Source organism: Oncorhynchus masou, chromosome 23 (genome assembly GCF_036934945.1).
Source record: "Oncorhynchus masou masou isolate Uvic2021 chromosome 23, UVic_Omas_1.1, whole genome shotgun sequence".
NCBI classification, from domain to species: domain Eukaryota; kingdom Metazoa; phylum Chordata; class Actinopteri; order Salmoniformes; family Salmonidae; genus Oncorhynchus; species Oncorhynchus masou.
This window is the reverse complement of record NC_088234.1, coordinates 63,314,106-63,341,605: the sequence shown is the minus strand read 5'-3', so window position 1 is coordinate 63,341,605 and position 27,500 is coordinate 63,314,106. Positions and strand designations below refer to the sequence as shown.

Sequence of the window (27,500 nt, the reverse complement as noted above, 5' to 3'; positions counted from 1 at the left end):
GCTGTAAATGACATGGCATCACCTTGGCTCTGAATGCTGTCAACACACACACGGAAGCATGCATGCACTCACACACATGCGCACACGCACACACACACACACACACAGATTGAGTCTTTGATTATTCATACACATTTTTAACACAGTTAATATCCATCCTGTTTTAACGCAGTTAATATCCATCCTGTTTTAACACAGGTAATATCCATCCTGTTTTAACACAGTTAATATCCATCCTGTTTTAACACAGTTAATATCCATCCTGTTTTAACACAGTTAATATCCATCCTGTTTTAACACAGGTAATATCCATCCTGTTTTAACACAGTTAATATCCATCCTGTTTTAACACAGTTAATATCCATCCTGTTTTAACACAGTTAATATCCATCCTGTTTTAACACAGTTAATATCCATCCTGTTTTAACACAGTTAATATCCATCCTGTTTTAACACAGGTAATATCCATCCTGTTTTAACACAGTTAATATCCATCCTGTTTTAACCTCTTACATCTATGGGGGCGCTATTTCATTTTTGGATGAAAAACGTTCCCGTTTTAAACAAGATATTTTGTCACAAAAAGATGCTCGACTATGCATATAATTGATAGCTTTCGAAAGAAAACACTCTGACGTGTCCAGAACTACCAAGATATTCTCTGTGCGTGCCCTAGAACGTGAGCTTCAGGCAAAACCAAGATGAGATGGCATCCAGGAAATGAGCAGGATTTTTGAGGCTCTGTTTTCCATTGTCTCCTTATATGGCTGTGAATGCGAGAGGAATGAGCCTGCCCTTTCTGTCGTTTCCCCAAGGTGTCTGCAGCATTGTGACGTATTTGTAGGCAGATCATTGGAAGATTGACCATAAGAGACCACATTTACCAGGTGTCCGCCCGGTGTCCTGCGCCGAAATTGGTGCGCAAAAGTCACCTGCCAGTATTTTTCCATGGGATACAGAGAGGAAAGCAAGCTTCCACGAACTGCATATCAATGAAGAGATATGTGAAAAAACACCTTGAGGATTGATTCCAAACAACGTTTGCCATGTTTCGGTCGATATTATGTAGTTAATCCGGAAAAAGTTTTACGTTGTAGGTGACTGAATTTTCGGTTCGTTTCGGTAGCCAGACGCAATGTAGAAAACGGAACGATTTCTCCTACACACAGACGCTTTCAGGAAAAACTGCGCATTTGGTATGTAACTGAGAGTCTCCTCATTGAAAACATCAGAAGCTCTTCAAAGGTAAATGATTTTATTTATTTGGTTATCTGGTTTTTGTGAAAATGTTGCGTGCTAAATGCTACTCAAAATGCTATGCTAGCTTTGCATACTCTTACACAAATTAGTCAATTTCTATGGTTCAAAAGCATATTTTGAAAATCTGAGATGACAGTGTTGTTAAGAAAAGGCTAAGCTTGAGAGCAGACGCATTATTTTCATTTTATTTGCGATTTTCAGAAATCGTTAACGTTGCGTTATGCTAATGAGCCTGAGGCTTTAGTCACAAACCCGGATCCGGTATGGGGAGTTTCAAGAAGTTAACACAGGTAATATCCATCCTGTTTTAACACAGTTAATATCCATCCTGTTTGACACAGACTAGAAAGAATGGATTAATGCCTTACAACTGGGTATAAGATGACATCTCATTTCACTACATTGTCCTCACATTTTCTATGAGACACAGACACATGATACTATATAATCACATACTTTCTGCTCTGTAGGCATACTGTAGGTTCATATAACCATATGGGCTGTGGTCCTAGACTAGACAATATTGCAGGGTTGGGAAATCCAGAAAGTAATCCAAGTTTAAATTCCAATTAATTGAAGAAAATTGAAATTGGAATTTCAAGGCACTTCCTGAATTGACTGGAATTGAAATTAAATTGACCCCAACCCTGCAATAGAGCCATGTCTCTCTCCCTCTCTCTGTCTGTAATGATATGCATAGCCTCTGGCATGGTCCTGCCTATATTTCTTTGGTCCACAGCTTTACCTGGCTGCTCACTGCTCAGAGATTCACACACACACACACACACACACACACACACACACACACACACACACACACACACACACACACACACACACACACACACACACACACACACACACACACACACACACACACACACACACACACACACACACACACACACACACACACACACACACACACACACACACACACACACACTGCATGTCATGATAGATAGGAATCTGAAAAACAGAGAGAGGATAGTCATAAACGCATGGATGACCAGAGGAGATTCAGAAAGTCACTGGATTGAATTGGTGAATTGTACCCTTTGACAGGGAGCTGTTGGACTGACACTCTCTCCTCTAGAGAGTCTCCCATCGCATACAATGCATTCAGAAAGTATTCAGATTCCTAGATTTCCCCCCACATTTTATTACGTCACAGCCGTGTTCTAAAATGTATTAAGAGAGAGGAGAGAGGATGGAGAGAATAAATGACAGGGAGGGGTGAGGAGACTGATTACACATTTTGCAGAAGAGCAGAATGACATAAAAACACCTGGAAAACAACAGGAAGAGAAGAAAAGCGCAAACACATCAGAAATTCAAAATGAGAAGGGGAAGTTGATTGAGAGGCCATGCACAGACACAGACACACACACACTGTTGTGCTATCACTGACACACACGCACACACTTTCTCAAACAATGCTGCTTGCATCAGTCCATCTCAGAGAAATACGGGCAGTAGTTCATGGTATGGTTTCCCGGTTTCATGTGTATGATGATTAAGGCAGCCTGAGCTGTTGAGACTAAATTACTCTGATACTGTTTCATCCAACAGGATAATTGATTCCCCATTGACATAAACCACAGCAATGCTTCATCCTATAAACCCAACTCCATTTGCAGAAGAACCAAGGAAATCAAGACCGTACATGTATAAGTGTATACTAACCACACATGCAGTATGCACTTCCAGGAATCAGTGTGATATGACTTTGATACATTTTTCTGTTCATTATGAATCGTAAATCTGCTTGGTTCTATTCGTTATTAAAACACATGATAACCATATTGTTATCATTAGAAAGTATGAGCTATATGGAAAATTCAGCATGTACACACACACACACACACACACAGGACTTACAGTACACGGTAAAGAGAAGTGTCAGTTGTCATATCACTTCCTTTGTGAAATCACATGACCGAGAGAGCCACAGGTCTCAGTACACTTACTGGAAGTTGTGTCAACCAAAACAAGCCATCAACAACAGTAAACTACCCAGTTATCAGTAATCTTTATAAACCATTAACAGTAAACTGTTATCAGTATTCTTTAACAAAGTTATGACTCATCAAAACAATGAAAAACCCAGCAGTGTTTTCCCTAGAGTTTATTTTCTCAGGCAGAATGCCAAGACTAGTCCCTATAGACTGACATCCAGGTCTGGGGCCTTCACAGAATTTTCCATTGAAACGAACTGATTCCAAATTATAGACTCTAGTGAAAAACCTAATAGTGTTTCATGCATATTATTCCACAAGTGGGAAGCCAAGTAGAAAAAACAAATATTCACCAGAGTTTTCCATGGCAATGAAACAAAAGGATGTGACAATGAAAATAAAGTGGGCAACAGGGGAGGCCCGCTGGAACGATAGCTCATTATAGGGAAAACACTGACAAGTCTACACAAAAGTCAGTTGAAGACTGTCAACTAACTGCACTACAGTCTAGTCTCGTCTTTGTGCCACTGTGATGTGTACGTTTATCCAGGGACGCAAATTTCACTGGGGACAGGGGCGACATGTCCCCTCCACATTCTGAAATTGCATTTTTGTCCCGCCCAGTTTAATCATTGGAATGTGATACAAAACTAGTCAACGGTGTGCTTTAGGACCATGCGGACGCCTCAGAGCGGTCGGGTAGGCTGTTTGGAGTGTTTATCTGACTGGATAAAATAAAACATTTAAATATTATGTCCCCCCCACTTCTATGTTGTGCCCCTGTTCTCATCTTATCCCAGAAGATAAGAGCCAGAAGATGATGTAACTGGGCTGGGCTGTATAGTGGTAACAGTTATGGTACATTAGACTACATACCAATGACTGGGGGCATTCACAGTTCAGCCTGAGGACTATATATTAACTCTCCAACAACCCTTGACTTACTTTACATTCCTATCTGCTCCTAGTGGAGGGAAGGGCCCCACAAAAAAACATTAAAATCAGAATCACCTTTATTCGCAAACATATTTACATATACCCGGAATTTGATTTGGTAAAATGGTGCTGCCGAGTATACAAAATCAACATACAGAATATAAAGGTGATAAACATAATATACTGACAGAATATTTTATGACTAATTTACAAATCCACATACACCTTTAACAGAAGAAAATGAATAATTATGCCGATGTACAAACAAACAAATGGATGATGTGCAATGAAGCAGAACTATATACGGTGCCTTCGGAAAGTATTCAGACCCCTTGACTTTTTCCACATTTTGTTACGTTACAGCCTTATTCTAAAAATGGATTAAATAAATAAAAATCCTCAGCAATCTACAGACAATACCCCAACATAACGAAGCAAAAACACATTTTGAGAAATGTTGCAAATGTAATAAAAAGTAAAAAACAATATTCAGAACAATCGGGTTCTTGGTCACCTCCCGACCAAGGCCCTTCACCACTGATTTCTCAGTTTGGACAGGCGGACAGCTTTAGGAAGAGTCTTGATGGTTCTAAAATTCTTCCATTTTAGAATGATGGAGGCCACTGTGTTCTTGAGGACCTTCACTGCTGCAGAAATGTTTTGGTATCCTTCCCCAGATCTGTGCCTTGACACAATCCTGTGTCAGGATGTTGGCCTGGGGTTAGGTTTATGACAGTCATAAATACCTCTTCCCCCCTTTTTCCTCTCTCTACCCTACTGATGTTACATTTGTAAAACCCTTGGTTAACATAGAGATTCTGGGAACATCAGAAGGTGGGGGGAAATGAACCATATTCTCGTAATCTGAACAATTGAACATATGTGGTGGTACTTCATGAATATGATGTCAGTTCGGTTGTCATCTGAGACATTCTCATCAATGATAAGATGACAAACACTACAGTGGAAAGTCTACACATCGGAGTTATCGGATTCACAAGGAATTGTTGTTCAATTTAAATGTGAAATTATTTGTGATGGGATGAAATGTGATTTTAGCTTCTAAAATGTGAGATTTGGGTTTTCATAAGGTTAGGGCTATGCTCAATCAGTGGCCCGCCCCTGTGAAGGGACATGGGCTATAAAACTTTTCAAACACACCCTCCTCTCCCTTCCTATATAAAGCCTTGACAACAATATAACCTGCTGTTCCGAGGATGTGAGGACGATGGTCCGATGTCAGAATGGTTCAGATAATAACTACAGAACAAAGCCAACATCAGCATGAGCTTTGGTTGCGAATGGTATGAACTTTGAACTCTTATTCACTACAGAAGTGATACCTCTTAGCTGTTGAGTTAGCAACAGCAGCTGCAAACGAGGGTTAGGAAAGAACAGACAGAGTATCCCGTCTACCACACAACAACGTTACTACAATGTACCAATTTACTTCCAGAGACATTCTTCAAAGAACAAAGGACTCGGTTTGGCAACACGGCCTTCCATCTACCACCAACCTATCGAAGGACAGCTCAAAGTAAATATTTATTGCATTTTCCTTTTCCAAATGGGCGGTAATTTAGAATGCATAAGACTCTGTATTTACGATAGCACAGCTTCTCCCTTTGTTACTCAGTCTTCCCGCTCTTTCACTCAAACCCAGACCCTTTTCTTTTGTGTAACAAGCTGTCATATCTGTTCCGCCCGCTAGGGATGTTTTCCTTTATGACGTAATTTGTAATCAAGTTATGATTAATTATGTGTATGTGTAATTCTGTGTGATTAGTTAGGTATTTAGTAAATAAATAATTCAACCCAATTTTGTATTGCTGATTAAACTTGTTCATGAAGATAACCAAGAATTTACAACTTTCAGATGAGACTGAATTAAGATGAGGATTAATATGGACTGCTCTTGATGTAAAATATTACTAGGTCTTTAAGAGTTTATTCGGAAGATAACAGCTCTACTATTATTATTTTGTGGTGCCCCGACTCTAGTTAATTACATTTACATGATTAGCTCAATCGGGTAATATTAATTACGGAGAAAGGTTTTTATAGAATAGCATGTCATATCACTTAATCTGGCATAGCCAAAGACACGACACCCATCTCTGAGCTCTACGGACAATTCCTTTGACCTCATGTCTTGGTTTTTGCACTGACATGCACTGTCAAGTGTGGGACCTTATATAGACAGGTGTGTGCCTTTCCAAATCATGTCAAATCGATTGAATTTACCGCAGGTGGATTCCAATCAAGTTGTAGAAACATCTCAAGGATGATCAATGAAAAAAGGATGCACCTGAGCTCAATGTTGAGTCTCATAGCAAAGGGTCTAAATACTTGTGTAAATAAGGTATTTCTGTTTTTAGGTTTAAATAAAATTTCCAATAATTTCTAAATACCTGATTTCGCTATGTCATTATAGGGTATTGTGTGTAGATTTCTGAGGAAATGGTTTAATTGAATCATTTTTAGAATATGTCTGTTACGTAAAAAAATGTGTAAAAAGTCAAGAGATCTGAATACTTTCCCAAGGCACTGTACACAGTCAGACAGTGCAGAGTTCAAAAATTAGATAAAGGGCTTAGCATGTCCCAGATATAAATGCTATATAGTCCTCCATGGATGTCAGAAGGTGAATTCACCAATTTGTAAGTCGCTCTGGATAAGAGCGTCTGCTAAATGACTTAAATGTAAATGTAAATATATGCGTTGAAAAATGCAAGAATTATACTTTTATCTGTGGCTTAACAAAGCCCTGTAGCAATTTTTATTCCTGTTAGAGAGAGAATGAGGAAGTAGCCTACTGCTTGCAAAGTTAGCTGCCCTGACTTGCAAAGAAATATGTCACTTTTTCTTTCAAGTGAAACCAGAAAAAAATGTCATTCTTCTGTACCCTTTATGCTATATTTCATATCATGTCTTAGACAAGCATTTTCTTCTAGCCTTTAAGCTGTGTTTCTTTTCAAAGAAAAGTGTTAAAGACTCAGTACTGGTACAGAAGCCATAAGCTGGTAAAGCTGGCTCAGATAGAGAGACAGATGGTAAGGATTCCAGAACCTTCTTTGACATGTCAAGTCAAGAGGGTTCCTAATGAAGTCACTCCACCCCTCTTCCTCTCTTCCCTTCTCTCTCTCTCTTCCTTCTCTCTCATCCCTCCCCTCATCATATCCAAGACAACAGAACTCATTAATAAAGAGCAATGTGTAGCTGGGGTTGTTTGAACCACATCCTTATCTCACTGTAGTCAACAAACCTAGCAAATACATTTGTATAATATCATCATTGACACAGGTCTGTATTGAAGTACAGTAAAATATTTTGAATCACACACGTCTTTCATTATACGTTTCCAAAGATAACTAACTCCTGCTGTACATGTGTATCAGCCTGTAAACCTCATTGATGGTCAAACACAAGCTGGCAGGCTTCTGTGTGCTGTGTAACAGGACACACTGTACAGTTAAGACCATCTTCAGAAAACACACTAAAGCAATAAGGAATGATGATGATCGCTGTTCACACAGAAAACCATCTCTGTTTACACTCATAAAGTCACGTTGTGTGCATGCGTGTTATGCTTTGCAGTCCTTTGTACTTTCATCATTATGGGAATGTTTTTCCGTAGAGGCCTGTAAGAATGGACGCCTTGATGCCGTATAAAGCTCTTTATCTGCAGTAGTTCCAGTCCACAGTGATTTCAAAGTTCTGTATAAAGCTCTTTATCTGCAGTAGTTCCAGTCCACAGTGATTTCAAAGTTCTGTATAAAGCTCTTTATCTGCAGTAGTTCCAGGCCACAGTGATTTCTAAGTTCTGTATAAAGCTCTTTATCTGCAGTAGTTCCAGTCCACAGCGATTTCAAAGTTCTGTATAAAGCTCTTTATCTGCAGTAGTTCCAGGCCACAGTGATTTCAAAGTTCTGTATAAAGCTCTTTATCTGCAGTAGTTCCAGTCCACAGCGATTTCAAAGTTCTGTATAAAGCTCTTTATCTGCAGTAGTTCCAGTCCACAGCGATTTCAAAGTTCTGTATAAAGCTCTTTATCTGCAGTAGTTCCAGTCCACAGCGATTTCAAAGTTCTGTATAAAGCTCTTTATCTGCAGTAGTTCCAGTCCACAGTGATTTCAAAGTTCTGTATAAAGCTCTTTATCTGCAGTAGTTCCAGTCCACAGCGATTTCAAAGTTCTGTATAAAGCTCTTTATCTGCAGTAGTTCCAGTCCACAGTGATTTCAAAGTTCTGTATAAAGCTGTATAAATCTTTTTTTAAAGTGCTATCTAGAAACAAATAGATTTATTTGGCTGTCCCCATAGGAGAACCCCTCGAAGAATCCCTTTTGGGTTCATGTAGAACCCTTTTGGATACAGGTAAAATCCTTTTGGGTTCCATGTAGAACCCTTTCCATGGAGGGTTTTACAGGGAACCAATAAGGGTTCTCCAATGGGGACAGCCACAGAACCCTTTTGGAACCCTTTTCTCTGAGTGTATACATCCACAATGAATGAAAAGGCCTCTGTGTAAAGCGGAACTGCTATTTTCAGGGCCACAAAACCAAAAGCCTGAAACCTTGAAGGAGCACAATGACCATAATGACATCATCATCCAGAGACAGGTAATGTACAGTGCATAATCAAAAAGAAAGGTAATGTATCAGTACTCCCCATCCATTCTAGCTGAGCCAGCACCTCTGCCCAGGTAATCTATGGGGCCTTCAACTTTTTCCAGTTTCATTGCGTACCATTACCATTCTGCTCTCCTCTCAGCTACCATGGCCCATGTTTGGTGAGCGTTCTGGCACAAAATGTCCACCACGCATCACCCAGGTGGTTGCCACACATCGGTAGTGGAATGGGAGGAATTATCCCCCATATAGGTATAATGCGAAGTGTTTTCGGGCTTTGTCAAAAGTTCTATATAAATGCAGCCCACTACTGCTAATCACCTCCTGCCTAGCTCCTATCAGTGTGATTCGGGGGGCTGTGCAAACCGCCTTTATGAAAACATTCAGGGACAAAAACTGTTGTCCTACATTCCAACCACCACAGAGTTCTTTCCACTGCAGGTGCTCTAGGGATGCTAGGATAGCGGTTGGGGGTCTGACATCATCCATAGAAAGAGAGAAGCTATTAGAGAGGATCAATATTCACTGTTAGACAGACATAGTAGAGCACAGCAGGGGTAGATTGAGTTACTGTAGAGAACTGTAGACAGGCAGACATAGTGGAGCACAGAGCACAGCAAGGGTAGATTGAGTTACTGTAGAGAACAGTTGCTCCTAGCTGCAGTGAAATCACTGTGAACTAGAACTACTATAGATAAAGAGCTTCATTCAGGGTCCATTCTTACAGTAGGGCAGGGGAAGATTGAGTTACTTTAAAGAACAGGACACAGGCAGACATAGTGGAGCGCAGGGCAGGGGAAGATTGAGTTACTTTAGAGAACAGGACACAGGCAGACATAGTGGAGCGCAGGGCAGGGGAAGATTGAGTTACTTTAGAGAACAGTACACAGGCAGACATAGTGGAGCACAGGGCAGGGGAAGATTGAGTTACTTTAGAGAACAGTACACAGGCAGACATAGTGGAGCGCAGGGCAGGGGAAGATTGAGTTACTTTAAAGAACAGGACACAGGCAGACATAGTGGAGCGTAAGGCAGGGGAAGATTGAGTTACTATAGAGAACAGGACACAGGCAGACATAGTGGAGCGCAGGGCAGGGGAAGATTGAGTTACTTTAGAGAACAGTACACAGGCAGACATAGTGGAGCACAGAGCAGGGCAGGGGAAGATTGAGTTACTTTAGAGAACAGGACACAGGCAGACATAGTGGAACACAGAGCAGGGCAGGGGAAGATTGAGTTACTTTAGAGAACAGTACACAGGCAGACATAGTGGAGCACAGAGCAGGGCAGGGGAAGATTGAGTTACTTTAGAGAACAGTACACAGGCAGACATAGTGGAGCACAGAGCAGGGGAAGATTGAGTTACTTTAGAGAACAGTACACAGGCAGACATAGTGGAGCACAGAGCAGGGGAAGATTGAGTTACTTTAGAGAACAGGACACAGGCAGACATAGTGGAGCACAGAGCAGGGCAGGGGAAGATTGAGTTACTTTAGAGAACAGGACACAGGCAGACATAGTGGAGCACAGAGCAGGGCAGGGGAAGATTGAGTTACTTTAGAGAACAGTACACAGGCAGACATAGTGGAGCACAGAGCAGGGCAGGGGAAGATTGAGTTACTTTAGAGAACAGTACACAGGCAGACATAGTGGAGCACAGGGCAGGGGAAGATTGAGTTACTTTAGAGAACAGGACACAGGCAGACATAGTGGAGCACAGAGCAGGGCAGGGGAAGATTGAGTTACTTTAGAGAATAGTACACAGGCAGACATAGTGGAGCACAGAGCAGGGCAGGGGAAGATTGAGTTACTTTAGAGAACAGTACACAGGCAGACATAGTGGAGCACAGAGCAGGGCAGGGGAAGATTGAGTTACTTTAGAGAACAGGACACAGGCAGACATAGTGGAGCACAGAGCAGGGCAGGGGAAGATTGAGTTACTTTAGAGAACAGGACACAGGCAGACATAGTGGAACACGGGGCAGTTGAAGATTGAGTTACTTTAGAGAACAGGACACAGGCAGACATAGTGGAGCACAGAGCAGGGCAGGGGAAGATTGAGTTACTTTAGAGAACAGTACACAGGCAGACATAGTGGAGCACAGAGCAGGGCAGGGGAAGATTGAGTTACTTTAGAGAACAGTACACAGGCAGACATAGTGGAGCACAGAGCAGGGCAGGGGAAGATTGAGTTACCTTAGAGAACAGTACACAGGCAGACATAGTGGAGCACAGAGCAGGGCAGGGGAAGATTGAGTTACTTTAGAGAACAGTACACAGGCAGACATAGTGGAGCACAGAGCAGGGGAAGATTGAGTTACTTTAGAGAACAGTACACAGGCAGACATAGTGGAGCACAGAGCAGGGGAAGATTGAGTTACTTTAGAGAACAGGACACAGGCAGACATAGTGGAGCACAGAGCAGGGCAGGGGAAGATTGAGTTACTTTAGAGAACAGGACACAGGCAGACATAGTGGAGCACAGAGCAGGGCAGGGGAAGATTGAGTTACTTTAGAGAACAGTACACAGGCAGACATAGTGGAGCACAGAGCAGGGCAGGGGAAGATTGAGTTACTTTAGAGAACAGTACACAGGCAGACATAGTGGAGCACAGGGCAGGGGAAGATTGAGTTACTTTAGAGAACAGGACACAGGCAGACATAGTGGAGCACAGAGCAGGGCAGGGGAAGATTGAGTTACTTTAGAGAACAGGACACAGGCAGACATAGTGGAACACAGAGCAGGGCAGGGGAAGATTGAGTTACTTTGGAGAACAGTACACAGGCAGACATAGTGGAACGCAGAGCAGGGCAGGGGAAGATTGAGTTATTTTAGAGAACAGTACACAGGCAGACATAGTGGAGCACAGAGCAGGGCAGGGGAAGATTGAGTTACTTTAGAGAACAGTACACAGGCAGACATAGTGGAGCACATGGCAGGGGAAGATTGAGTTACAGACATAGTGGAGCACAGAGCAGGGCAGGGGAAGATTGAGTTACTTTAGAGAACAGTACACAGGCAGACATAGTGGAGCACAGAGCAGGGCAGGGGAAGATTGAGTTACTTTAGAGAACAGTACACAGGCAGACATAGTGGAGCACAGAGCAGGGCAGGGGAAGATTGAGTTACTGTAGAGAACAGTTGCTCCTAGCTGCAGTGAAATCACTGTGAACTAGAACTACTATAGATAAAGAGCTTCATTCAGGGTCCATTCTTACAGTAGGGCAGGGGAAGATTGAGTTACTTTAAAGAACAGGACACAGGCAGACATAGTGGAGCGCAGGGCAGGGGAAGATTGAGTTACTTTAGAGAACAGGACACAGGCAGACATAGTGGAGCGCAGGGCAGGGGAAGATTGAGTTACTTTAGAGAACAGTACACAGGCAGACATAGTGGAGCACAGAGCAGGGCAGGGGAAGATTGAGTTACTTTAGAGAACAGTACACAGGCAGACATAGTGGAGCACAGAGCAGGGCAGGGGAAGATTGAGTTACTTTAGAGAACAGGACACAGGCAGATATAGTGGAACACAGAGCAGGGCAGGGGAAGATTGAGTTACTTTGGAGAACAGTACACAGGCAGACATAGTGGAACACAGAGCAGGGCAGGGGAAGATTGAGTTACCTTAGAGAACAGTACACAGGCAGACATAGTGGAGCACAGAGCAGGGCAGGGGAAGATTGAGTTACTTTAGAGAACAGTACACAGGCAGACATAGTGGAGCACAGAGCAGGGGAAGATTGAGTTACTTTAGAGAACAGTACACAGGCAGACATAGTGGAGCACAGAGCAGGGGAAGATTGAGTTACTTTAGAGAACAGGACACAGGCAGACATAGTGGAGCACAGAGCAGGGCAGGGGAAGATTGAGTTACTTTAGAGAACAGGACACAGGCAGACATAGTGGAGCACAGAGCAGGGCAGGGGAAGATTGAGTTACTTTAGAGAACAGTACACAGGCAGACATAGTGGAGCACAGAGCAGGGCAGGGGAAGATTGAGTTACTTTAGAGAACAGTACACAGGCAGACATAGTGGAGCACAGGGCAGGGGAAGATTGAGTTACTTTAGAGAACAGGACACAGGCAGACATAGTGGAGCACAGAGCAGGGCAGGGGAAGATTGAGTTACTTTAGAGAACAGGACACAGGCAGACATAGTGGAACACAGAGCAGGGCAGGGGAAGATTGAGTTACTTTGGAGAACAGTACACAGGCAGACATAGTGGAACGCAGAGCAGGGCAGGGGAAGATTGAGTTATTTTAGAGAACAGTACACAGGCAGACATAGTGGAGCACAGAGCAGGGCAGGGGAAGATTGAGTTACTTTAGAGAACAGTACACAGGCAGACATAGTGGAGCACATGGCAGGGGAAGATTGAGTTACAGACATAGTGGAGCACAGAGCAGGGCAGGGGAAGATTGAGTTACTTTAGAGAACAGTACACAGGCAGACATAGTGGAGCACAGAGCAGGGCAGGGGAAGATTGAGTTACTTTAGAGAACAGTACACAGGCAGACATAGTGGAGCACAGAGCAGGGCAGGGGAAGATTGAGTTACTGTAGAGAACAGTTGCTCCTAGCTGCAGTGAAATCACTGTGAACTAGAACTACTATAGATAAAGAGCTTCATTCAGGGTCCATTCTTACAGTAGGGCAGGGGAAGATTGAGTTACTTTAAAGAACAGGACACAGGCAGACATAGTGGAGCGCAGGGCAGGGGAAGATTGAGTTACTTTAGAGAACAGGACACAGGCAGACATAGTGGAGCGCAGGGCAGGGGAAGATTGAGTTACTTTAGAGAACAGTACACAGGCAGACATAGTGGAGCACAGGGCAGGGGAAGATTGAGTTACTTTAAAGAACAGGACACAGGCAGACATAGTGGAGCGTAAGGCAGGGGAAGATTGAGTTACTATAGAGAACAGGACACAGGCAGACATAGTGGAGCACAGAGCAGGGCAGGGGAAGATTGAGTTACTTTAGAGAACAGGACACAGGCAGACATAGTGGAACACAGGGCAGGGGAAGATTGAGTTACTTTAGAGAACAGGACACAGGCAGACATAGTGGAGCACAGAGCAGGGCAGGGGAAGATTGAGTTACTTTAGAGAACAGTACACAGGCAGACATAGAGGAGCACAGAGCAGGGCAGGGGAAGATTGAGTTACTTTAGAGAACAGTACACAGGCAGACATAGTGGAGCACAGAGCAGGGCAGGGGAAGATTGAGTTACTTTAGAGAACAGGACACAGGCAGACATAGTGGAACACAGAGCAGGGCAGGGGAAGATTGAGTTACTTTGGAGAACAGTACACAGGCAGACATAGTGGAACACAGAGCAGGGCAGGGGAAGATTGAGTTACTTTAGAGAACAGTACACAGGCAGACATAGTGGAGCACAGAGCAGGGCAGGGGAAGATTGAGTTACTTTAGAGAACAGTACACAGGCAGACATAGTGGAGCACAGAGCAGGGCAGGGGAAGATTGAGTTACTTTAGAGAACAGTACACAGGCAGACATAGTGGAGCACAGAGCAGGGCAGGGGAAGATTGAGTTACTTTAGAGAACAGGACACGGGCAGACATAATGGAGCACAGAGCAGGGGAAGATTCCGTTACTTTAGAGAACAGTACACAGGCAGACATAGTGGAGCACAGAGCAGGGCAGGGGAAGATTGAGTTACTTTAGAGAACAGGACATAGGCAGACATAGTGGAGCACAGAGCAGGGCAGGGGAAGATTGAGTTACTTTAGAGAACAGTACACAGGCAGACATAGTGGAGCACAGAGCAGGGCAGGGGAAGATTGAGTTACTTTAGAGAACAGGACACAGGCAGACATAGTGGAGCACAGAGCAGGGCAGGGGAAGATTGAGTTACTTTAGAGAACAGGACACAGGCAGACATAGTGGAGCACAGGGCAGGGGAAGATTGAGTTACTTTAGAGAACAGTACACAGGCAGACATAGTGGAGCACAGAGCAGGGCAGGGGAAGATTGAGTTACTTTAGAGAACAGGACACAGACAGACATAGTGGAGCACAGAGCAGGGCAGGAGAAGATTGAGTTACTTTAGAGAACAGTACACAGGCAGACATAGTGGAGCACAGGGCAGGGGAAGATTGAGTTACTTTAGAGAACAGTACACAGGCAGACATAGTGGAGCACAGAGCAGGGCAGGGGAAGATTGAGTTACTTTAGAGGAAAATACTGGCAACACCAAAGTTGCCAACACGCACTCTCACACACACATACATACACACACAGCGGTTTACAGGTATTTCTATTGGCTAGCTTTGCTTCCTCACAGTCATCTTGCATACTGAAAGCTACAGTATGTGAATTAATCTGTATAAAAGCACACTGCTTACTTTTGTCAGTTTTGACTCATCTGATGAACTCTTATCACATTATTTTGGCATTTCCAAAATTGCTGAAAACTGTAACAATAGCTGCAAAGAGCGCTAACATGAAAATAGCCCTAACCTAACCCTAACCTGGAAAGAGCCCTAACTTAACCCTAACCTGGAAAGAGCCCTAACCTAACCCTAACCTGGAAAGAGCCCTAACTTAACCCTAACCTGGAAAGAGCCCTAACCTAACCCTAACCTGGAAAGAGCCCTAACTTAACCCTAACCTGGAAAGAGCCCTAACCTAACCCTAACCTGGAAAGAGCCCTAACTTAACCCTAACCTGGAAAGAGCCCTAACTTAACCCTAACCTGGAAAGAGCCCTAACTTAACCCTAACCTGGAAAGAGCCCTAACTTAACCCTAACCTGGAAAGAGCCCTAACTTAACCCTAACCTGGAAAGAGCCCTAACTTAACCCTAACCTGGAAAGAGCCCTAACCTAACCCTAACCTGGAAAGAGTCCTAACTTAACCCTAACCTGGAAAGAGCCCTAACTTAACCCTAACCTGGAAAGAGCCCTAACCTAACCCTAACCTGGAAAGAGCCCTAACTTAACCCTAACCTGGAAAGAGCCCTAACCTAACCCTAACCTGGAAAGAGCCCTAACCTAACCCTAACCTGGAAAGAGCCCTAACCTAACCCTAACCTGGAAAGAGCCCTAACCTAACCCTAACCTGGAAAGAGCCCTATAACCTAACTCTAACCTGAAAATAGCCTTAACCCTAACCTGGAAAGAGCCCTAACCTAATCTGGAAAGAGCAGATATGTTTCAAAGAGAATACTTCATTTCCCAGCTAGACAGAGAGAGAGAGAGAGAGACAGAGACAGAGAGTGAGAGACAGACTATACATACCTTGGCCTAAACGTCAGCGCCACAGATAACTTCCACAAAGCTGTGAATGATCTGAGAGACAAGGCAAGAAGGTCCTTCTGTGCTATCACATAACAAAAGGAACATAACATTTGACATTAGGATCTGGCTAAAAATACTTGAAACAGTTATAGAACCCATTGCCCTTGATGGTTGTAAGATCTGGGGTCCGCTCACCAACCAAGAATTCACAAACACCAAATTGAGACTCTGCATGCAGAATAATAGTAGAGAGAATTATTTATTTCAGCTTTTATTTCTTTCATCACATTCCCAGTGAGTCAGAAGTTTAAATACACTCAATTAGTAGTTGGTAGCATTGCTTTTAAATTTTTTCACTTGGGTCAAACATTTCAGGTAGCCTTCCACAAGCATCCCACAATAAATTAGGTGAATTCTGTCCCATTCCTCCTGACAGAGCTGGTGTAACTGAGTCAGGTTTGAAAGCCTCCTTGGTCGCAAACGCTTTTTCAGTTCTGCCCACAAATGTTCTATGGGATTGAGGTCAGGGCTTTGTGATGGCCACTCCAATACCTTGACTTTGTTGTCCTTAAGCCATTTTGCCACAACTTTGAAAGTATGCTTGGGGTCATTGTCCATTTGGAAGATCCATTTGCGACCAAGCTTTAACTTCCTGACAGATGTCTTGAGATGTTGCTTCAATATATCCACCTAATTTTTCCTCCCTCATGATGCCATCTATTTTATGAAGTGCACCAGTCCCTCCTGAGCAAAGCACCCCCACAACATGATGCTGCCACCCCTGTGCTTCCCGGTTGGGGTGGTGTTCTTCGGCTTAAAAGCCTCCCCCTTTTTTCTCCAAACATAACGATGGCCATTATGGCCAAACAGTTCTATTTTTGTTTCATCAGACCAGAGGACATTTCTACAAAAAGTACAATCTTCATCCCCATGTGCAGTTGCAAATCATAGATTGGTGGTTTTGGAGCAGTGGCTTCTTCCGAGCTGAGCGGACTTTCAGGTTATGTCGATATAGGACTCGTTTTACTGTGGATATAGATCATTTTGAACCTGTTTCCTCCAGCATCTTCACAAGATCCTTTCCTGTTATTCTGGGATTGATTTGCACTTTTCGCACCAAAGTACGTTCATCTCTAGGAGACAGAACGTGTCTCCTTCCTGAGCGGTATGACGGTTGCGTTGTCCCATGGTGTTTATACTTGCGTACTATTGTTTGTACAGATGAACGTGGTACCTTCAGGCATTTGGAAATTGCTCCCAATGATGAACCAGACTTGTGGAGGTCTACAAATTTTTTTCTGAGGTCTTGGCTGATTTCTTCTGATTTTCCCATGATGTCAAGCAAATAGACACTGCGTTTGAAGGTAGGCCCTTCTTTGGACACTGTGTTAATTAACTAACCTCCAGATGAGCATCAATGACATACAACTCTCCTTCCGTGGCCTCCAACTGCTCTTAAATGCAAGTAAAACTAAATGCATGCTCTTCAACCGATCTCTGCCCGCACCTGCCCGCCCGTCCAGCATCACTACTCTGGACGGTTCTGACTTAGAATATGTGGACAATTACAAAAACCTAGGTATCTGGTTAGACTGTAAACTCTCCTTCCAGGCTCATATTAAGCAACTCCATTCCAAAATTAAATCTAGAATCAGCTTCCTATTTCGCAACAAAGCATCCTTCACTCATTGCGGCCAAACATACCCTGGTAAATCTAACTATCCTACCGATCCTTATCTTCGGCGATGTCATTTACAAAATAGCCTCCAACACTCTACTCAGCAAATTGGATGCAGTCTATCACAGTGCCATCCGTTTTGTCACCAAAGCCCCATATACTACCCACCACTGTGACCTGTATGCTCTCGTTGGCTGTCACTCGCTTCATATTCGTCGCCAAACCCACTGGCTCCAGGTCATCTATAAGTCTTTGCTAGGTAAAGCCCCGCCTTATCTCAGCTCACTGGTTACCATAGCAGCACCCACCCTAAGCACGTGCTCCAGCAGGGATATTTCACTGGTCACCCCCAAAGCCTATTCCTCTACTTTGTGCCATGCAAAGTAGATGTCCTAACCGACTTGCCAAAAGTATAGTTTGTTAACAAGAAATGTGTGGAGTGGCTGAAGAACGGGTTTTAATGACTCCAACCTAAGTGTATGTAAACTTCTGACTTCAACTGTATCTGCCCTCTCATTGGCTAGAAAGGTCCCACCTGATCTTGCCTCCTCACGAATGCCTTCCAGTCTGAGCACCAATCTCTTTATCTAACATTCCAGTCCTTAGCACTTCTTGTCATTGCCTTTCAAACTTGATATGGAGTACAGAGAGTTGATTAGCTAAAGAGACTGGTACCCAGGCAAACTGACTTTCAATCCAGAATAGATTTATTATTATAATTTTAATTGTTAGAGTAGTCACTTGAGTATCTGGTCAATATAATGGATACTCTGGTCACACGATGGGGGGGTCACACGATTGTTTCAATCGACATATTTTTCTTGAACAATCAAAAAGGACTGGCTTGAAAGACTAACAGGAGGAATTTGCCCTTGTGTGCACAACTAAGCTTCTTTAGACTGGTGATGAGACACCAGTCTACAGAAAGATGGATAGCGAAAGAGAGCAAGGAGAAAAAAGAGAATGACTTTGAAATGGGAAAAGGACGAGAGAGAGAGAGAACACCCACACAGTAAAACATCTTGTTAACTCAGGTATAAAGACTCATTGACTTTATTAGAGCCTCAGAAAACCCACTGGAAAGTTTTATAGTGTACAACATCCTGCCCTGGCCGTGACTTCTGATAAGAGTAAATTCTCTTGATTCGACACAAATTTCATCAGAGCCTTTGAAACCCCTGGAATGTTTCATAAACAATCCTCTCCTGACTAGAGAGGATATTTTATAGTCTTCACCTGACTAGATTTAAGACAGTCCTCTCCTGATTACATTTTATACAGTCCTCTCCTGACCACATTTTATACAGTCCTCTCCTGACCACATTTTATACAGTCCTCTCCTGACCACATTTTATACAGTCCTCTCCTGACAACATTTTATACAGTCCTCTCCTGATTACATTTTATACAGTCCTCTCCTGACCACATTTTATACAGTCCTCTCCTGATTACATTTTATACAGTCCTCTCCTGATTACATTTTATACAGTCCTCTCCTGATTACATTTTATACAGTCCTCTCCTGACCACATTTAATACAGTCCTCTCCTGAACGTGAGTTCTCATAAGAGGAAATGCTCTTCTATAGACACAAACTAATGTTGAAGATGATGAGGATAAAAAGGAGACCAGGGAGAGATAATTCAGTATTTAGTGTGTATTGTGATGCCTTATTCCTGAACAATTTAAAAATAAAACACATTTGGAATCACACTTGAAAAATGACAGTTGACATACATACTCGCTATACACTCCAGACAGAAACACAAGTAGGCATTTTGAAACACAGACATTGTTTGACGTTAATGAAATATGACAAGCAAAATATGATTGAAGCCAAAAGAGCTGCAAATGTATGTTGCACCTGGTAACAATCCATACAAAGATGACTATTATTGAGTACATTTCCTGAAAAGGCAAGGGCTTTCTAGGAAATAGTCTACTTGTCCTCGCTACCCACAATTAATTTGGTTTAAAAACCTACTTCTATTTAATTAACACAATAGGGAATGAGTGATAACTGACAAATACATCTACTGCTACTCCAAACTCACTTTTAACTGCAAGGACATTCTTAAGAATCACCACCATACTGTGTCACACCTAGGGCTGTGATGGTCATTGAATTTTGGATAAAGGTAATTGGCCATTTTTCCTCTTCTCTCCTCCGCTCCTGACTGCCTGTGCCATAGAAATAGAATGAATAGAACGGGCATCCTCATTCAAGTCAATGATGGAGTAATGGGTGAACTGGCAGCCATTGCGAGGAGAAAGCAGGAAGTAAAAGCATGAAGTGTACCCATCAATATGTGTTGTAATTTGTTGATTCAATGCAAATGACTACAAACACTACAGTGCATTGCATGACCACATCAGTTAACATAATTTGAATGATCATTCTACATTAACATTGAAATGATTGCATTACAATGCCAGGCAGCCATTTCAAGTGTACCCCCATGAGTTTACCAGTCAAATTGCCATACAAATGCCCGACTGTCCCATCTGCAGTCAGCTATTCATTTTTGTATGATTTATTTTAACCATTACGATATATATATTTTTTTCATGACGGTATTCATCCATAACTATCAGTTACACAGTTATATGGTAATTGTGCCAACCCTAAAGACAGAGCAAAAAAAAATGAAGATTAATAGTTAATTGGATAAAATGACTTTCCTCAAAACGCACCTCTAAGAGAACGAATCATGAATTGATTTCATAGCAGACAGTAGAAAGTCGCTTGGCTTTCTCTCTTCTCCCCTGTCATTTTTTCACCACGTTCATTGACAGATGTGACAGGGCTTTCTCCTGATTTAGCTTCTTAATTGGGAAGCTTAAATATAGTTTCTCTCTCTGTCTCTTAACAGGTCTCTCTCCTCTTACATTTGTAAGGAGGACTGACAGCTTTAACAAAGATAGTCAATTACCAAGATGTCTACCCAATGGAAACCCCTCTCTGATCACACAAGTGTCATGGCAGCTGCACTCATGGACAAACTCATTGACAAACTGCTGCCTGAATACAAACAAATTCAATACAACACAACTGCCTGAGTTTACTTTACTCTATGTTGCTTATGGAAGTACTGGCTTGTTGGACCTCTTGGTTTGACTTAAAACCCCTCTGACTATACGGACTGTTGACAATCCATCCCAGAATAGATTAGCTTTAACACAAAGACAGCAAGCTGATACTGTATGGAGAGAACACACAGCTGAAGAGAACAGCAGAGCAAAGCCAGGCCAGATGGGCTGTTCACCACCCTTTAAGACCAATGGAATAGTCTCAAATAAACAATGCTATGACCCATTATATAACCATATGCTTTCTGTAAATAGACACAGGACTACATATCCCCACTGCACATTCACACATTTGGTCAAATCCATATTTTTAACCAACAGAAAGCAATCAGAAACTCCACAGTGTTTTGAGAAAGCCAACTACAGTATAGCAGGTATTCCCATGATGACAGTTGACAGATAGCAGCAGTATTAGTTGAGGCCCCACCACAGGAGACATTGTGTTATGCAGGTGTATGCCTGCATGCTACTCAAGATACAAGAGAGCAATAAGAAAAAGAAAGAGGATTGACACCCACCATCTCAGATTGTTCTGAAATCATTTCTGTAGCTAGAAACAGATCGGATTAACATTCCTGAAACATTATTTTGTTGAAATGTAATTTGATCTCAGAGAAATTAAGCTAAATGATTGCACTCAAATTCAACCTTTAAATGTTTAGGATTCACATAATATTCAATAAATATAGTACCCAACATCCGATATTGACCAAACGTCTTACTACCATTGAGTAAGAGGAATCCAATCAAATGGTCAAAGCCACGGACCCCCACATCACCCCCACCCCAACAACCAGTATACACTATCAGCTCTGTTTGACAAGTAGTATGGAGCTGTGGCTTATAGTATTGCTTCATCATCATTTGCAATCTATTCCCTGTGAATCTGGTGATGTTTTCCCCCATTCAGAGATATTAGCCATTGAAGTCGCTTGCATTATTTTACCATAAATTAGTGTGAAAGTACCACGGTTTTCCCACTAGATGCCGCTGTTCCTGTTACTGCCGTCACGATGTAACCTGTTGCTGGTGCGATGTAACACACACATACCCTGCCTGTTAAAGTACTGGACTATACTGTACACAGAACACGTCAGGCTTGTTCATTAGCCTGTTGCAGTACTGTACACAAAACACAGCACACACAAGATTGCCCGCTCGCACACACTTACACAATACATCCACATTTAAGTAATTTAGTAGATACTCTTATATAGAGCAGCGACTTACACAGGCACGCATTCACACATGGATGCATAGCCTAACACGCGAGCAAACACACCTACCTATCTAAAATACAAGGAGTCTGAGAAATTTGTTCAAGAATAAGAATCCAATTGAGGTTGATGAAGTCCAAAGCACTGCAGTAAATGCATTGGTGGGAAATTGAGTTAGGCGGCAGCAAAGAAGAAAAACGGATCCAACCGTTCATCATGATGAAGTGATACTGAAGTAAAGAGGAAAGAAAACTTGAGAGAGAAGATGATGAGTCCATTTGAGGACATACAGAGAGAGAGAAAGATCTGCTCAGAATAATGATGCCAGATCATAAATGTATCTGCAACACTCACTATTTCCACTCTCACCAATATCGCTCAAATGAAACCACAAGCTAGTTCCTAAACCTGCCCATTCATTGCGTGCTGCGGTAGCATATTCTGCATAAATACTTATCAATGCAATCCAATAGGCTCATAGGATGTCTAGCAATCCACACACAAATCAAATCACTCTGTGCCCATGAGTCAAGTTGGGCTACTACAGCTGCACCCTATCGATCGCATCTCTCTCTCCCTGTTCATTACCTACCGGGGACCCGCTCTCTGTTCATTACCTACCGGGGACCCTCACCCTGTTCATTACCTACCCGGGACCCGCTCTCTGTTCATTACCTACTGGGGACCGGGCAGTTTCGAAAGAGACCGGATGGTGACCGGAATGTCTATGCTGGAACCACATGACCAAGAAAAGAAACACACTCATTAGGTTTTTGTCTATTAACTACATAAGGTACACGATTCGCAATAAACATAATAATTGGAGATATGCTAGGTAAAACATCAGATCTATACAATGAAACAAACCTTCCCTTTGTAGGCTTGGCTATTGCGCAACAGCAGCGCAGTTCAGGCTCGCGCAGTTTGTGAAGGTTTGATTACAGATAATGAAATATGAAAATGAAAGCTACATTCTCATCCCTTCACCGACCCATAGTTTATCTAATATACTTCTATTTTTGTTAATGCGCACGATCCACGAATGTGATGATAGACTAAAGAACAGCGCAATATTATTCATGTTCTCCTATCCGAGAATATTTCATCTGGATTATCTCACGTTATCACAAATAAAACATTATTCGTGTCAACACTGGAATACCTAGTGGTTGCATTCCCAGAGAGGAAATGAATGTGTGACGGAATTATTGTGCAAATTAAATGAAAAACAGCAAGAATACCTATGTAGCCTGGCGCTAGTTGAAATTAATAGCCTATTATGCAGAATAAAGCAGCTGATTCGCTCTGCGTCCACATATCGCTCATATAATATTTTAAGTAATATCACACCCACCGTATTTGTAATACTTCTGTATGTTGTAGAATTGCTGACAGTTATGTATTTCTGTAGGCTACAGCAGCGGTCGTGAAATGCAGGTATTAACACAATTTTATGGTCCAAACTAGTCCATCAAGCCACGCGTCGTCTCAGGAAGAATTATTTTATAAAAGGCGCAGCAGTTACAATGTAGCCAGATAATTTACTGAAGTGCTCCGCGGTGATCAAATGCTCAAATCCCAGCTCAAAATGTACGCAACGTGCAGAACAAAACAATGAACACTCACCGCCGCTTTTTTCCCGTACTAAATGGCGATGTTGTTGTGTTTATTTCATAGCCCCCATCTGCATCTGAATGTACAGTAGACTATATGCGTCACCGACTTCCGCGTTAAAATGGAGTGAAAAAAATGTGACGGGTAGAAAAAAACGTCGTTAAAGGGCAGGCGCTTCAGCAGAGAAGGCGTCAACTCATGTTGCATTGATTGATAAGGGCTGGTCATATTAATGTTGAGATATTTTCATGATGATGATGATGATAAGGATGATTTTCGTTGACTGTTAAAATGTACATACACCTGAAAACTATCCACACTGACTAAGCAAGATATTATGTATTCATTATACAGTATGTTTCTTCTTCTAAGACATAATGAATACAGACCATGACTAACCTGACAATGTCACATTTTATTGTAAACCTATCCACCTAAAGAGAGTAGCTATACTGAATAATGAGTGAATAACCCTCATTTAAAACTTTATCCCCTGTTGACAGAGAGCTCTTGCTCCATCTCTGTGAGGCCTGTCACTGTGTTTGATGTGATTACTGATTCCCAGTCTGTCTCTGTGTGGTTGGGGGCTGGGGCAGGACAACAGGGCCTCTGTGTGTGTCTGGAGTGTGTGGGCACCTCACGGGGACCGGCGGATGCCAAAGGGACGCGCGTGTCTGGGCCACTGAGTGAGTGTGTGTGTACGTGTGGAGTGTGTGTGTGTGGAGTGAGTGTGTAAGAGAGAGAGAGCTTGAGGGAGAGGGGGGAAAAGAGAGAGAAGGAGAGAGGGAAATGAGGGAGAGCGAGTGAGAGTGAGAGTCATAATGACAGAGAGAATGAGAAGGAGAGAGAAGACAGCATGATTAAAAACAGTTATTGTTAAGGACAGAAACAGTGAAATCCAAAGATTTTATTTCAACAAGCTATCTTTCTATTGAGGGCCTCTTACCTCTCTCTGTCTCTCTCTCTCAGACCAAATGAATGACTGCTGTGGCATATCACACTGTTGTGGTACACAGTATGACTGTGGTATGCCAATGCTCTTATGTGCTTATAAATCCAGTGCACTTTGAGGTGGACTGAGGCATGGATTCTTCTGAGTGTTTCCTTGTTTTTCCCTGTTGAATGAATCTGGCAGAGGCATAACACAGTCATGTGTACCACAACAATTTGATATGCCACAGTAGTCATCCATTTGGTCTGAAGGGCAATGGGGGAGAGAGGGAACAGGAGAGGGACAGGGGGAATGAGAGGGGGAGAGAGGGAAAGGGGGAGCGATAACAGTTTGAAATAAGAGTATATACTCTATATACTATAGTCTCTTGTGATTATGTTGAGTTGTCAACCATCTACCCACCCATCTATACACACACACATCTAGACACACATCTACACACACGTATCTACACACACACGGAAACCTTCACTTTGTCTTTGGGTATTGTTGTGATGTGGTTAGGCTAGGATAAACCTGTCAGACAGGTTGTGCTTAATCATCTTGTTGTCGTCCCCAGCCCCCCCTCCCCCTCCCCCATATTTCACTTCCTCCTCACGTTAATATTTGACTCAGCAGAGCATGGCACATTCATTCCACAGAGACACATTATCAGTGTGACACACACACACTGCCACATTATCCCGGTGTCATTGTACATTTCTAATTCACCGTTAAAAGAAAGGAAGACAGCTTTTACAGTCTTTGTGTGTTCCGTCTGTTACAGCCAGTTAAGAGGAACTTGGCACAGTCATACGGTTGAACAATTCAGAAACAGAAAGTAGAATCGAACCAATTCCTGTGTGTCAGTAAATAAACACTGCATTTCCCAGGCGTGGGTCAGCAGCAGGGGACTCCGGGAATGTTGATACATAAAGGGAGACTCATTGACAGTATTTTGTCCTTTGGCACTTGGACGAGTTAAATCAATTATGGCTGTCCGTGGCCGACTCCAGCCAAGCACTCCTATCTGCCTGGCCGTGCCAAACCTGGGTGCACTTCTCTTGACTTCAATTCTCTTGACTTCATTTAGCTGGCTATTGACTTGATGTCAAACAATGTATGTATTGCTTTATTCTCAGGAATAGATTTCTATCAAACTTGTTGGTCTTTTGAGAGGTATGATCAATACACCACGTTGGAGGATATTTCTGGCTGTGATTGTTCAATTTTCTCCAAAAGTTGGAGGGAATTTGAAAGTGTGATGATATAATTACAGAATTCTACTGAACAATAGTAGTAACTAGAACACCAATTGTTAACACTATACTGAAAGCCTGCAGGTATAATGCATTGTAATGCAGATACATTATAAGTCTTTCATGAGCCTTTTATAATGTCTTATTACCATCTGTTAATGATCCTTTTTTACCAAATCAATAAAGTAAAGTCACCCCCACAGAATGTTCTCTATGCAGGTGGAAGGGGCCAAGAAATAGGTAGAGGGAATAGGATGAGGGATAGGGAGGGACAGTCGTCTCAAATTCCAGCTGCCCTGTTTGAGGATAATGTGACTCAACACATTAAAGATTCTGAGTGTCGGAACGAGGCGCTAAATGAGGAAAATAGGACAGCAAATTCTAATGTTATGGCTGAATTACCCATTTCAAGTCCCCGGCCAGAGTTGAGCTCTTCATACAGGAGGAGGATGTTAGGCAGGGACAAGAGATTGGTGTCCGTCCGTGTGTGTGTGTGTGTGTGTGTGTGCGTGCGTGCAAGGGACAAGAAGGAGAGACTGGTTCATTGTCACCACTGATGCCTCTTAAAGGCCACTGATTCTGAGGTCCAATACTAATGAGCACCTCACTTTCTTCCTGCTGGACATGTAGACTATAAGAGCTGGTTCTGTGAACTACGCTGGGATGGGGAGTAACCTTTGTTCCACACCTGAACATTGTGTTGCTCATGTTAGCTCCCACTCAGAGCTGACATCTAGGTTTTAGCTCAGTGGGCTAGCATGATCTTGAATTCTGCAGAAAACCTTGGCCAAAATGGAGAAACAACTGAATTGTCCAGATTTTTCATATCAGTGTGGGTGAAAGGGAATAGACAATAGGAGACAAGAGGAAACAAGCAGAGGAGACAAACAGAGGAGATGAGAAGAGGAGACAACAAGAGGAGATGAGGAGAGGAGACAATGAGAGGAGATGAGAAGATGAGGAGAGGAGATAATGAGAGGAGATGAGTAGAGAAGATAATGAGAGGAGATGAGGAGAGGAGACAATAAAATGACATGAAGAAAGGAGATGAGGCGAGTAGACAAAGAGAGGAGATGAGGAGACAATGAAAGGAGATGAGGAGAGGAGCAAATTAGAGGAGCTGAGGAGAGTAGACAATGAGAGGAGATGAGGAGATAAGGAGAGTAGATAATGAGAGGAGATGAGGAGAGGAGACAATGAAGGGAAAGGCCTAGAGGAGGCAAATCATTGCTTCTCGACTGCCAAGGCAGTCTGTTAACAGTGAAGTGAATGCACTTGTGCTCCACTTCTCCTTTCCTGGTGTGTTCTAATATGACTCATTACAACACAGATAATATACCAGAGAATAGTCTAGTTTAATAATTCTAGTCACCACATAAATGGTAGATAACTGGCTGTTAGAATGTAACAAATAAAAGGATTTTCTAAATTATCATAAAATGAAGAAAAGTAGCCTACTCACTCACATAACAAATGTGGTACATACCTTATGTGCATACTGTGGTACATCCTCAAACAGATTGTCTATCTGTGAGAAGCTACCCAGGAAAGGGCTGAAAATAGCCCATATTAATATATTGTATGTAGCCTTAGAAAAAAGGTTAATGAACTCAATAACTTGTTAACATCAGATAATATTCTTATATTAGCCATTTCTGAGACTCAC

The 27,500-nt window shown here is 42.6% G+C and overlaps 1 protein-coding gene across 6 annotated transcripts in view; it reads right to left on the bottom strand.

Annotated features, from left to right (window-relative positions):
- LOC135511178 (E3 ubiquitin-protein ligase MARCHF8-like) overlaps positions 1 to 23,766 on the bottom strand; it is a 169,559-nt gene extending 145,793 nt beyond the window's left edge. For 3 of the 6 annotated variants that reach the window (XM_064932788.1, XM_064932789.1, XM_064932783.1), the window contains exon 1: positions 23,657 to 23,766. The gene's annotated coding sequence lies outside the window, so the exon portion shown is untranslated. Of the gene's footprint in view, positions 1 to 16,045; positions 16,128 to 23,384; positions 23,502 to 23,656 lie in introns of those variants that run through there. The other 3 variants (XM_064932785.1, XM_064932784.1, XM_064932787.1) reach the window with 3 other exon arrangements.
- Positions 23,767 to 27,500: the final 3,734 nt, after the last annotated feature.